Source organism: Anopheles coluzzii, chromosome 3 (genome assembly GCF_943734685.1).
Source record: "Anopheles coluzzii chromosome 3, AcolN3, whole genome shotgun sequence".
Classification (NCBI taxonomy): domain Eukaryota; kingdom Metazoa; phylum Arthropoda; class Insecta; order Diptera; family Culicidae; genus Anopheles; species Anopheles coluzzii.
The window spans coordinates 21627547-21640018 of NC_064671.1; the positions used below are offsets into that span (position 1 = coordinate 21627547).

Here is a 12472-nt window from a genome sequence, read left to right on the forward strand (position 1 = left end):
AAAAAATGCGGGGCATAAAAATCGGGCGGGCAGAGAAGCATAAAAACCCCTCTTCTTCAAAACAGGCCGCCAACCCGTTCTTCACTCACGCGCTTTATCGATCGCGCATTATCCGCCGCGGCGCTCGAGCGCTCCAAAAGGGTGCATTCTCAGAGGTTGAGACTGAACGGGACGGAGAGAGAGAGAGAGAGAGAGAGAGAGAGAGAGAGAGAGAGAGAGAGAGAGAGAGAGAGAGAGAGAGAGAGAGAGAGAGAGAGAGAGAGAGAGAGAGAGAGAGAGAGAGAGAGAGAGTGTGAGAAAGAGAGAGCAATAAGGGCTAGCTTCAAAATAAATAAAATAACGCACCCGCACGCCCGGTTTGCGGAAAAATCGATTTTTCGCAGTTTCGTTTTCGACCGAGCGGGGGGTTTTTTGTTGTTGTGTCGGAATGGACGATTGCAATTTTCCTACTTACTAATACATTAAAAGGGATGCAAAGGGGGAGCATTGGAAAAGTGAAAGTGAAACCTTAATATTACATTTTCATTGCATTTTGCACTTGTACTAAAATTCTAATTTAATTCTGGAGTATTTTTAGTACAACCCGCTGCAGTAAGAGTTTCATTTTCGACCGAGCAATCTCTTTACGACCTGTGTGTGGTACACGCACAGCCTAATTTAATTGCAATACAGTAGGCAGTAAAAGCAAACGTCACAGGACAGCAGCTACGGTCGGAGTAATGACGGCCATATTTTGATTTTTAGTACCAACGGTACCAAAACCCGAAAGCGCACTTGAGCCGCTGGCACACATATTTTTCCCTTACATTCTTGAGCCTCCATTTTTCCACCTAAAAGAGAGGAAGTACGCGGGTGCAATGGTGCAAGGAGAAAGAGAGCGACGTAAGGCGCCTGCATATAAGCGAAACCAGACCAAAACCGTTTCTTTGCTGCTTGCCTCCCCCCCCCCAAAACTACCACTATCACCCGCCGTTGATGTATGTCCGTATACAACAACCTGCAGTTTTCAGGCAACACTCACACACACAAAGAGAGAAGGAAAAACGCGGTCCGTCTTTCAGGGCCAGCGCGGTCGTTACAGCACACACCGCAGCGCCCTCTTCCTATTTACACACTCCTGCGATATTATTATATGCTGTGTGTGTGAAATTCACTTTCACTTTCACTGCACACGCGAACCGGCCGAGAACGAATGTTGTTCCCTTTTTCGGGAGGAGAAGGGACGGGGTGGAAAAGCGTGGTGCACCACACACCACACAAAGCTCCCTCTCCAACACACAGCGTGCTAACTACACCGTGGCAAAGACACGTGCCGCGCAGTTCAAATCTCTTTCTCTTGGTATGTGTGTGTGTGTGTGTGTGCTATAGCCTGTTCGTTGCAACGAGTTTCCCCACCCCGCCACAACCTTTCCACTCTGCTTCTTCTTCATCCCTTCTGTGCGATTTTTCCTCGGAGCTGCGTTTTTCCACTGCAGTGCACCCCTTTCTGTTCGTTCCGCTCGTTCGTGCGGTGCGCGGACGACACCCATACAAGTGTGCAGCCCGGAGCCCTCTCGCACACACTAGCGGCTGGGGCCATTGCAAGGGAAATGTATTATTTACACGGAGTGTATATTTGTGTGTGAGTGTGCATGCTTTTCGTACGCACTGTACTACTGCACATAACCATCCCGTCGTCGTTTCGCTCGTCGTCGCCTACCCCGTCGCCCGATCGCAAGGATTATCCAGGCAGACCGGGAAAACAGTGCCGCACACGCACACACATACACATACACGTACACAGCCAGCACACTAGAGTTACAGTTCATGCGAAAAAAAGCATTTCCGATTCTGTTGTTTCCTTTCGATATCCTTCTTTTTCCTTTTTAATTCTGCTGTGTAATGTTAACAACACACACACACACACATAGACAGGAGAGAGCATCGAGGGAAATTGGTTTTTGTCTGGTGGTTGAGTTGTGTTTCGCTTCGCAGAAAGGTTTTCCCCGGGTTGGGATTTTCAATCGTGTGCTGTACAGAATATCGATAAGCTTAGCTCTCTCTCTGTCTCTCTCTGTCTCTTTCTCTCTCTTTTATCTCTCTCTTTACTTCGTATGCGATCCGAATGCAGATTTTAGGGATGTTTTAGGGCTGGTTGCACACACGGAGAGGGAAGCGTGGGGAAGGGGGTGCGATTTGTGCAACGACGTCATTGCTTCTGCGCAGCACCAGCAGCCAGCGGTGCACCTTCATCTTTCTGCCGTGGCTGGTGGTGGTGGTGTCGGGTGGGATAAACGCAACGCAAAGGGCACGATTTCCATGAAAAGCTGCGATGCACGGATGCACGGAAGAAGAGGGAGCGAGAGAGGGGGGAAACAAAAAGGGACAGCATACTTTTTTGGGGTCGGGGAAAAAATGTGGGCCACGCACTGCTCGAAGAGGGGCACAAGCACACACACACACTAGCACAAACAAGCGCAAAAAAGGGAAAATCCATCGCGGTGTAATGCGATTCTTGCACCTTTTGCCTTGGCGACCGTAGGGCCAAATCGACAGCGTCTTTTGCGGGCGTTGTGTTTTTTCCTGCTCTTAAGAGAATAATCATTACGATTGCAAAATTGCGTTTTTCTTCTGGAGGATGTCTTAGTTGACTTTTTTTCTGGGTGTAAATTTTCCCTCCCAGCTCTCCGGCCTTTATACATATTCCTAACGCAGGAACGCTCTCTATGTTTTGTTGCGTTTTACGGACAGCAGCTGTGCCCTTTTGCAAGTGCGTTTCCTTATGTATAGGTGTGCGTGTGTTTGTGTGCGTTCGGTATTAGTGTGCGTTTTTTTCCCGCTTGCGTGTGCGATGATGTTGATGCGTGCGCTTGGGAATTCAAAGTTCAGCACACGATTGCACCATGTAGGCGCACCACCACCACTACCAGCGTAAGGCGCACGAGTGACAAACTCCCCGTGCCCCGGGGCCGTTGGAATGGTGGCACCACAAGGGAGTGATTTACATAATCGATTTCGTTGCCGCTTTTCCGCTGGCGCAAAATGTTCCCTTCGCTTGCTCACTGTCACTCTCTCGCTCTATCTCTCTCTCACACACACACACATTGGCGAGCGGATGTGTTTTCCAGCACGGACAAATTCGGACACAAGGGCCTGCTGCTACATGCAATTCGGTGTCGGTTGTAAAGGCCAACTGGGCCGCAACGCTAAGCCAAGATGTCGCCATGGGCATGTTGTTTGCCGTTAGTGTGTGTGTATGTGTTTGATTTATTGTGGGTTTCCTGTAAAATAAAAATTAATTAATATTTTGTTTTATTGATACAGTTAGCTAGTTTAAATAAAATATATATTTAAATTGAGCCAATACTTCTATTCAATTCCTGTTCTGGTAAAAGAGATTTCCATGAATAAAAATTTGATTTTGAATTTGGTTCATTAAGTGATTGAAATTTTGCGTCCAAAAATTAAATAAACACAAGCTTAAGGGAGGAAAAACTAATACAAATTCTAACGAAGCACATTAAATTAAAGACAGCCGAAGTTGAAGAATAAACAAATCTGGTTGCATGCATTCCAGCCACACGTTTCATGGCCTTGTTGCCGCATAACTAATTCAAATAAGGCGTCTTCACCTTCCAAAATAAAAAGAGAGAGAGAGAGAGAGAGAGAGAGAGAGAGAGAGAGAGAGCCCGGAAGCGATAGAGACGGTCTCAAGGACTCGAAAATGATTTTCCTGTGAAATTGTGCCTTTTTTCTCAACATATCGTTCCCATCAAGATAGAGAAAACCCCAGCTAGCAGTCTAAAAAATGAATGACACTTCTCGCAACGGGCCCGAAATGCGTTCCTGCAGGTGCGTTTATGTAAATGAAGAAATAACTACGTTCGGACGGTGTGACGACCATTGGACCTATTTAACTTTTCACTACTTCTTCCAATCCGGCTAGTTCAACAAGCCGATCAAGCTGTCAAGCGCCGGCAAGGCCACCTAGAACGAGTGCGATCGATGTGCTTCCTTTTTTATTTAACGACCGAGCCAAGGTTTGCTGACCTAGCGCGGCTGTAAATTATAAATCACTAATGCACGCACAATTACAATCCTTCAAAGAGAGCAACGTGGCAGCAACAGCGCAGAGGTGGAGTTTAAAGCGGGAAGGTCCAAAGCTCTCGGTGAACAAATGTTTAAAAGCCCCAAAGATCTCATGGGGGGGTAGGGCGAAAAGGGGGTTGTATAGCCGTAACCGAAATAAATGTTGGCCAGGTGCGACATTATTGATTTTTGTCACAAGTTTCCCATGACCCACGCGATAGGGAACGATAGAGGATGTTCGGTTTTCATCTATTCATCTTCCCTTCCCTGGGGGCCACTTCCCACCCACTGTCTCGCACTCCGAATAAAGACGCGGACGGGGAAACTACTTACAAGAGTACCGGCACTCTTTGTCGAGATCCGCTGGCTTTTTTTGTGCTTCTTCTTCTTCTCGCTCTGTGTGTCCGTTTCCCATGGGTTGATTCATTATTCAACCCCGTTCGGGCAAGGGGCATGCGGGAAACAAGAGGGGAACAGAAGGATTAAGTTTGCTTTAAGCTTTGCCGTTGTGGTTAGCTGGGCGCCTCCACCCCGCCAGTTGGGGTACAAAAACCTCCCCCCGCATCTAAAAAGAAACACAATAAACATAAGAATAAAACAAAACAAGGAACACATTAAACTCCCAAACCCTTTTGCGAAAAACAAAACAAAAACAAAAACTTACCAAAAGTTTGGCAGCTTTTTTGGGGTGAGCTCCACATTAAAGTCCCTCTCTCTTGCACACTCCCCGTTTTGTGACACACGTGCTGAGGGGCGACCCTCACCCATCTCCGTCAGGGACGGTGCGTAATGTTCTGGGAATTGGTTTAGAATGTGGCCTGTTCCTTTTTCTTCGAGAAGTCGTTCGTTGTTGAAAATCCTTTCATACAGATGTCTCGCCAAATCGATGCTTCCAGGAATCGTTACGCTACCAGCCGAAAAAACGGGGGGCCCTTTTCAGCGTAAAAAGCCATCGCGACCTTCCAGCCGAAAGGAGGCACGCAAAAATCGATGGTGTTTTGTTTGCATACGAGCGTTGTGTTTTTCTTCTTTTACTCAGCGATCTAAAAAGGAGTAAAAGTGGTGCATTTATCAAGACTTTCATGATTTTTACGTACGAATTGCATTCCAAAAAGGGATTCAAAGATGGTAATAAATCAATTTTTTCGATAAAATTGTATTCAAAAAGCCACGTCCAATTTTTTAAAAGGCTTGTAACAGATTCCTTATATCATTGAGCAACTTGTACACGGGCACGCATTTATCCTTCACGCTCGGCACCGTGGTGTAACACTTCCGTACTCTACTAACACCAGCTCAAAACACCAGCTTATCGTTACAACAGCATTAAAAAAAAACCCGCTAGAAATGTCCTTTACCCGGCCATCCGGAGTTCGATGGCACAGGACAAGGACGAAACGGGCAGCAGTGGCAGCAGCGACGACCCGATCACTCACGCATTCAACTCCGCCACAGTTTTCCCTTGCAGTTTCACTTTCACTTTCCACACTGCACAACCACAACCACTGTGTGTGTGTCTGTATCTGTGCGCGCATAAAGGAAAACGCCGGCACATTTTACCGCTTATGCACATTCCGTGTGCCCAGGGAAAGGATATTTGCTGCTAGCATTTTCCCCAGCGCGAGAGAGAGAGAGAGTGTGTGTGTGTGTGTGTGTGTGTAAGGATGCTCTTCGTCCTTCCTCTTGCGCCCAATGCGATCGAAGGGAAAACCTGTACCATGGGCTGGTATTTGTGAATGATTTCGCATGGTTCCTGCGGGCGGGAAAAAACGTCGACAGTGTGAGCGAGTGAGACAGTATGCAGTATGGTGGGAGAGAGAGATATGAGAACCCACCATTTATATACTTCGCTTGCGAGAGGCTCACCTACACATACACACACACGTTGTGAGCTGTAATGGGATCGTGGTTGTGTGCAAGAGAAGGAAACTGTGCCAAAAACTGGTCACAAGGCTTTTCCGGAGGCTCTTGGCTCACTGTCTCTCTCTCTCGTTCCATTTTCAACTGCTCTGGGTTTGTTTTTCCGTGTTCTGTACATAACGCTCTCTCGCTCTCTCTCCTTTCTTCGCTTTCGAACTGTGTCTTTCGTCCTGCTCACTGGACTGCACACACGCGGGGGTTGCCCTGCACGTTGTTAGGGCTGAAGCAAACGTGATGAGACCGGCTGCTGCTGCTGCTGCTACCTTGCTGCAAGCTGCGTGGATATAACCACTATGTGATGCGTCCAAGCAGTCCACAGTGCTCCAAGCAGAATGTCTTTCCGTGCGTGTGTGTGTGCACGTTTTCGAACGCAACGGTACATGGGCTAGAAGAAGATGCATCCTTCGCTCCACTGTGTGCGCGTCACTGCAAAAGAAAATGAAGGGAGAGAAAGAGAGAAAGAGAGCGAGAGTTAGGGACAGTTGGTGCTGTTGGATGCCATTGCTGTACATAGTCAACCGACCGTTTCGTTCGTATACTACACCTTTCGGTGGAGCAGTGCTGTGTGTATGTCGCCTGTTCGGTACATTTGGAGGATGGAGGAAGGTGGTTTGCTCTTGAACTATAAAATACACCGAACGCAGCGCGCACCAGGGCAAACAACAAAGAAATCATTCCTCCTTTTGGGGGAGGGGGAGGGAGGGCGTTGATGCTTCGGTTCGTTGCAGTGGAATGGAGGCGGTGGTGCGAGTTGCTGCTGCTGCTGCTGCTGCTCTATATACCACATAGTACATCATGCTGTCATCGTTTTGTGGCCCGGACTGTTCCGGAATGGGGCTGGCGGGCAGAGGATGCTTCCGTGCTGCACATGGTATTCGGGTCGGGTGGTGCGTTTGCAAGCGGAGGCAGGAAAAAGCGGATGAGCGCTGGGCGCTGGGAAGGAAACGCGTTCAAATTGGTGAATAAGACGAGGACGACACATGGTGGTTGTGTGTGTGTCCTTGGTGGGTGGGGCGGCGGTGCCGAAATGAACTCACGTTGAAAGTGAAAGCGACAGTGCCGGTCCGGGCAATGGCAAATGGCGCTCGGTTGCTCTGTGTGTGTGTGTGTGTGTAGGGCTATGCCAGGAGCAGGGGTTATAATAACGGTGAGATCAACAATGGGAAGAGAAAATAATAAGAAACAGGAAAAGGAGAGGGGAGGAGGGAGTCGGAAGAAGGACGATAGCTAGGACAGTAGCAGCAGCAGCAGCAGAAGCAGCATCACCAGCAGTAGCAATTCGTAGCTGCGCTTTCGTTCGCCGGCACGGCACGACATTTGGTGCGCTGTGGGCGAAAGCGGAAATGGGCGAACTTTCTGCTTTCGTTAGAAGGCCTCTTGTTGATTTGTAGGACGGACGGAGCTGAAATGTGGCACAACGGATGGAATTGGGTTGCTACAGCGCCGCACCGCGCTCTGGCCATCCCCTCCACTGGCGTTCATTTCACTGTCTCCGAGGCTCCAGGGGGCTTATCGCCCAGCTTCAAATAACGCTGCCAGCGTACAGGCCCGGAGGCCGCTTTTCCCGGACGGTTGATGCGTGTCGCATTCGATTTGCCCCGAGGCATATTGGATGCTTTGTGTGCGATAGAAATATTTGCAACGAAAGATGATGAACACATATTTTCTTCGGCTTTCATGCCGGCTTTCAACCAGCAAAGCATTGGTTCGCCGTGAGACTTGTTGACTCGCATGCGAAAACACAACGCCAGCCCAGCCAAAAACTAGAATAGCAAACAAATGCAAATTCGATCGCCTTTCGAGCAATCTCATCTGGATCTTTGGGGGAAGTTTGTGTAAGTGTGTGTGCGTAGTTTGCTTCAGAATTCTTCATCAGCGTTTGAGCGATGCTTCTCGACGGATTAGTCCTGTGAGCAGCCTCGCTTGGTCCTTCCATTATTTTTTTCAATATCCGCTTGCCACTTTTGATGCCTTTTAATCAAGCCTTGTCTAGGCGCAACCTTGCTGTCGATTGATGCGTTCTTTCGGGAGGGAGCGTGCTGTTAAACACTGCGAACCCCTCACCATTCCGGTAGCGTCGTTGTTTGGAAGGTGTGGGCAATAATGTTGCCTTGTATAGTTTAAATATTATCAAACCATGCTGCAGCCGCTGCCCGCTGCGTATTTGCGTTTGGCAGGCGCACGGGACCGCGCAACAACGCACAATCTGTTCCACGTTCCACGGCCGACCAGAGTGCCAGTGGGTGGGTGGTACCACCAGCCGATTGGAATTTGATGGAACGAAAAGATGAAAAATATATATTCCAGCTGCCGGTGGGTGTAGGAGGGTGGTTGGATTTTGGAAATTTGAAACTCGCGCCAAGCGGAGTACGCAACAGCCGGGTGCGGTGCTGGAAAGGAAAGAATTAATGGCGTAATGGTTGCTGCTGGTGCGGATGCTGCTGCTGCTACTATTACGCAACCCTCTCGTTGTGTTTGGTTGGTTTGCGCTTTTCCGGGAAAATTGGTGCCAGGGAAATGTTTCATTTTTCCAATTGGTAGAGCACGGGGGAGGCGGGGGTCGATCGTGCGTAGTGAAAGAAAGAAGCGAAAGTCCTTGGGAAAGAAAGGGTTGAGCCGCGTGGCGTTGGGTTAGGCGAATTGCTTTGTGTCTGCGCTTGGATGGATGAAATTGGAAAGGGAGTTTGAAAAGGGAGTGAGAGAAAGAGAGAGAGAGGGATGATGTTCCTGTGTGTGTGTGTGGCTGTGTGTTTGTTTAATCAAATGCCTCTTCCCGTGGCTGATCTGGCAGGTTCCATCCAGTTGGTTCCGCGTGGAAATGATTAATTTTAGAATGCACAGCAATTGGTATGGGCAAAATTTATCCTCATCGTTGCCATTGTTTCTGCAATAATAAACAACTATATAGTGAAAAATCATTCCGATAATATAATCTTATCAAATTAATGGAAGAATAACACTCCTTATTGCGTGCGCTTCATTGCGCTACTTACCCGCTTCTTTCTGCAGCAGCCGGATAGATGAGTAGGTTAACAGGTTTTTCTAAAACCCTACTAACGAAAACACTCCACACCGCATGACGAATTGCAATGCTCGAGTGCCGGCCAGGTCCTTACGGTCCAAGAGTCAAGTGTTGTGTGTTGCTCTTTTCAGCATGCAGCCATTCCCTGCTGCTGGAAGTACAGATGGGAATTAACAAATAAGAAGTCGAAAAAAATGTCCCACTCACCAACCGTTAAAGAGTTTCGCTTGACATTCGTACACTAAGAACTCGCATCCGAACGCAGCCGCGTATGGGCGGTGTGTACCTCGAAATAAATAAAAAAAAGCAGCCGCAAGAACAGGCACGCTGAAGTGCAATTGAAACCTGCCGGCGAATAAGGATGCTCCAAAAAGAATCGCTACTTGCTGGACCCGGCCTCCGCGGCTCGAGAGGGCTTCAGGATGAAGGGTTTAGCGAAGGAAAAATACAAAAAAAAAGGAAAACGTAAATAAATGTTGCATTTCCGCTCGTTATAACAAGCTTCAAAAGATTGTGCCTTTTTTCGGGTTTGCTTTTGGCGAATGCCCACCGTACACACGCCACACACAGGACCACTTGCATTGTACGCATTTATTCGTTCCTACGGCGAAAGAGGGAAAGCATGAAAGAAAAGTTATACCATGAAGGATGCGGAACGGACTAAGAAAAACCTTCCCCTCTGTGTCTCATAATTTATTACTTTTTTTGCGGTAAAAAAACCCTTCTCTCCGTACCGGCTGAAAGGGAAAGTTTCGTCCTGGCGGGTCTGTTTTCCAACTCTCCCTCCCCGGAGGACACGATTCTTTTCCGAGTTGGGTCCCTTCCCGCATTGGCAAGCACAACAGAAGAGTGTTTAGTAGTAGTAGTAGTAGTAGTAGAAATAGTCCCTCTCACTTTGGCGGGTCGCAAATAACGGGCGACAGTGGGAGCAGTGGCAGCAGTTTCAAGGAACCGGCAAATAAGTGGCCCGACACGCTCCCGAAAGAGTTATATTTCTTGGAACGTTTTCGGGTTAGCCGTTGCGTAACTCGCAACTCGGCAAGTCCCTCGGAATGCTTGTCCCCGATGCTGTCGCGTTCCCGCGAGTGGCGTTTTTTTCTCTCCATCCACAGGCACTGCCGCGGCTATGACACACACACACGGCGCAAGGACGTGAAAAATGGCAACCGTTTCGTATTTGGGTTTGGATGCAAACTTTCGAACGAACTAGCGACTACCAATACTACCCGTTTCCTCGGTAGTGGTTTATTATTCGGTTCGGTTTCACGTCAAACCGAAGTTTGAGGCCCACCTTTGGGGCCGGATGTGGCCCGCGCTTGGGTTTGCTAAATTTATGTTTAACTTTTTCATGTTGCAAAAGGGGATACACGGGGCTGCATGTTTTCCGAACGGACGAATCGAATCGCGAACGCAGGAATTATGTGGACACGGAAGTAAGGGAGGTTTTCGCGAGACCGGATATAAGCGTTTTATGGGGAAGATTTGTGATGAACGAATTATTGCAAAATGGTCCAACTAAAGAGAAGGAATGGGAAATTAGGAACTGATTTCATATACCTAACCGCCATCGAGACACTATCGACTGGCGGTTACACCCTGGCGTGTAAGGTAAGCATTAGAAAATTACGTTGTCGGTTTGCCCGAGCGTGTGTAACGCTCCGCAAAAGGTCAGCTAAGCGCATTCTAACCAACGCAGTACTGTAAAGGAGGTGCGGTTTTAGAGCAATAAGATAGGATCATCCGGGGGTAATATAAAGCCCTGCGGTACTACAAATGCAAGTTGATAACATTAACGCTGGCTGCCCACACGACCAGTGCTGTATCTCTCAGGTGGGAGCGTAATAATACCAGCTCGGGTGGCTGTAAATCTGGCCGCTACCGTAGAACGATCACCCGAGGCCCTACCCGCCGCCCAAATGCCAAAGGTTAGCCAGAATAGGCCACCCAAGTGCGAAAATAGACTGACTGCCTGCTACCGTGACTCCTCGCAGCCACCCATTTTGCTGTGTGCGATGAATGTTCCGTTCCGTCACTAGTAGTGCAATAATCATAAAAGTAATTACCTCCTGTTTTTGTACAGAAATCCCCCACCTTCCCCACGCCTTCGGGGCCAACTACCGGAACCTGGGATACTGAGGAGGTGTGAGGGAAGCGGAGTGCCGCACTCGATCGTCCAGCCGCAACGCTGGTAACGCTGTAAATGTTGAAAGCTTTTGTATAGTCATAAAAATTAGTTTTAATAACCGAGGGTTTGCTGGTGCGTTTTACCATTGTGCGATGTAGAGTGGTGTGTGTGTGTCTTACCTCCTTCCAACTCGGTCTAAAGGCTTTGTGCGTGCGTGAGTGCGTAAATCGAGCCGTTGTTCTATGCTCCGGGGTGTATCCACCACCACCTGGTACGGTGGTGGTCCGCCTTTCCTTTACCCCCTCCTCCTGTCTCCTGGGTAGCTATGAAAGCTCTTCCTAATCAGACATCCGGCGGCATATCCGATTACGACGATTGCTACGGATTTCGGGACAGAAAATTAATCCACCCCGAAAGGGGAGGCCACTCCATCTCCATTCTTTGCTTCTTCCCCTCGCACCGGAGGGAGGCTTCTAAAACCGGTGATAAACCTGCACATGCTTGCTGGTGTTAGTTAGAATTGACGGTAGTTGTGGGTGAAGCTCGGAGGTCATTTGATATTAATTTGCAGAAGCTTAATTTTTACGCCGTTGCACTATGGAAACTAGCCGGCTTAAGGAGTGGGACGGTTGGTGCGCTTCTAGCACATGCTGGTGCTGGTGGAGATGGTTTACAGGACATTACATCTCCCCGGGTTTTTTGGGGCAATGTGTGTGTGTACATGGAAGCAACATTTCGTGTTAATGGCTAGCTAAAACCCTGCCGCTTGTTCTTGCAAACGACATTAGTATGTTGTACTACTTCTTTTTTTGTCCTTTTTTCTCTTCGCACAATAGGCAAGTGGGTCCCGGACCGGACTGGCTTGGTGTGGTGGCTTTTGCTAGTGACCTCCTCGATGGACGATGTTGAGTTGTTAGTTTTTCAGTAGCACTTTTTTGTTTGCCGAAGTTAATTGCTAACGGAAATCCCTTGCGATTGGTTAACCCTACTAGTTGAACATTAGTTTTCAATTACGCAGCTTTTTCGTTGGGACCCGCTTGCACCGCTCTGGTTTTTGGTGTAAAACAGCACCGGACTGGGTTGATGGTCTCGTTGTGCAGGTGGGACGATGCTCCGGAGGAGTGCTTTTTAATATCCTTTTTAAGCCGTTTTGATGATGATTCTAAAAAAAGTGAATAGTTTTTTGCGTAACGTTGGTATAGCTTATGAGCTGGGAGGGATTTTGGAAGCAATTTGGAGTGATTTACCATGATTTTTTGAGAGTTTTTCCGCAGCAAGAGCAATTTTCCTTATCAACATATTAGTAAACAAGCGGTCTGTTTACTTTGGGGACTGTC

General features: G+C 48.2%; 1 protein-coding gene across 8 annotated transcripts in view; it reads left to right on the forward strand.

Moving 5' to 3' along the window:
• Positions 1 to 12472, forward strand: part of LOC120959949 (zinc finger protein chinmo) — a 118836-nt gene that overhangs the window by 37688 nt on the left and 68676 nt on the right. The window lies entirely within an intron of this gene.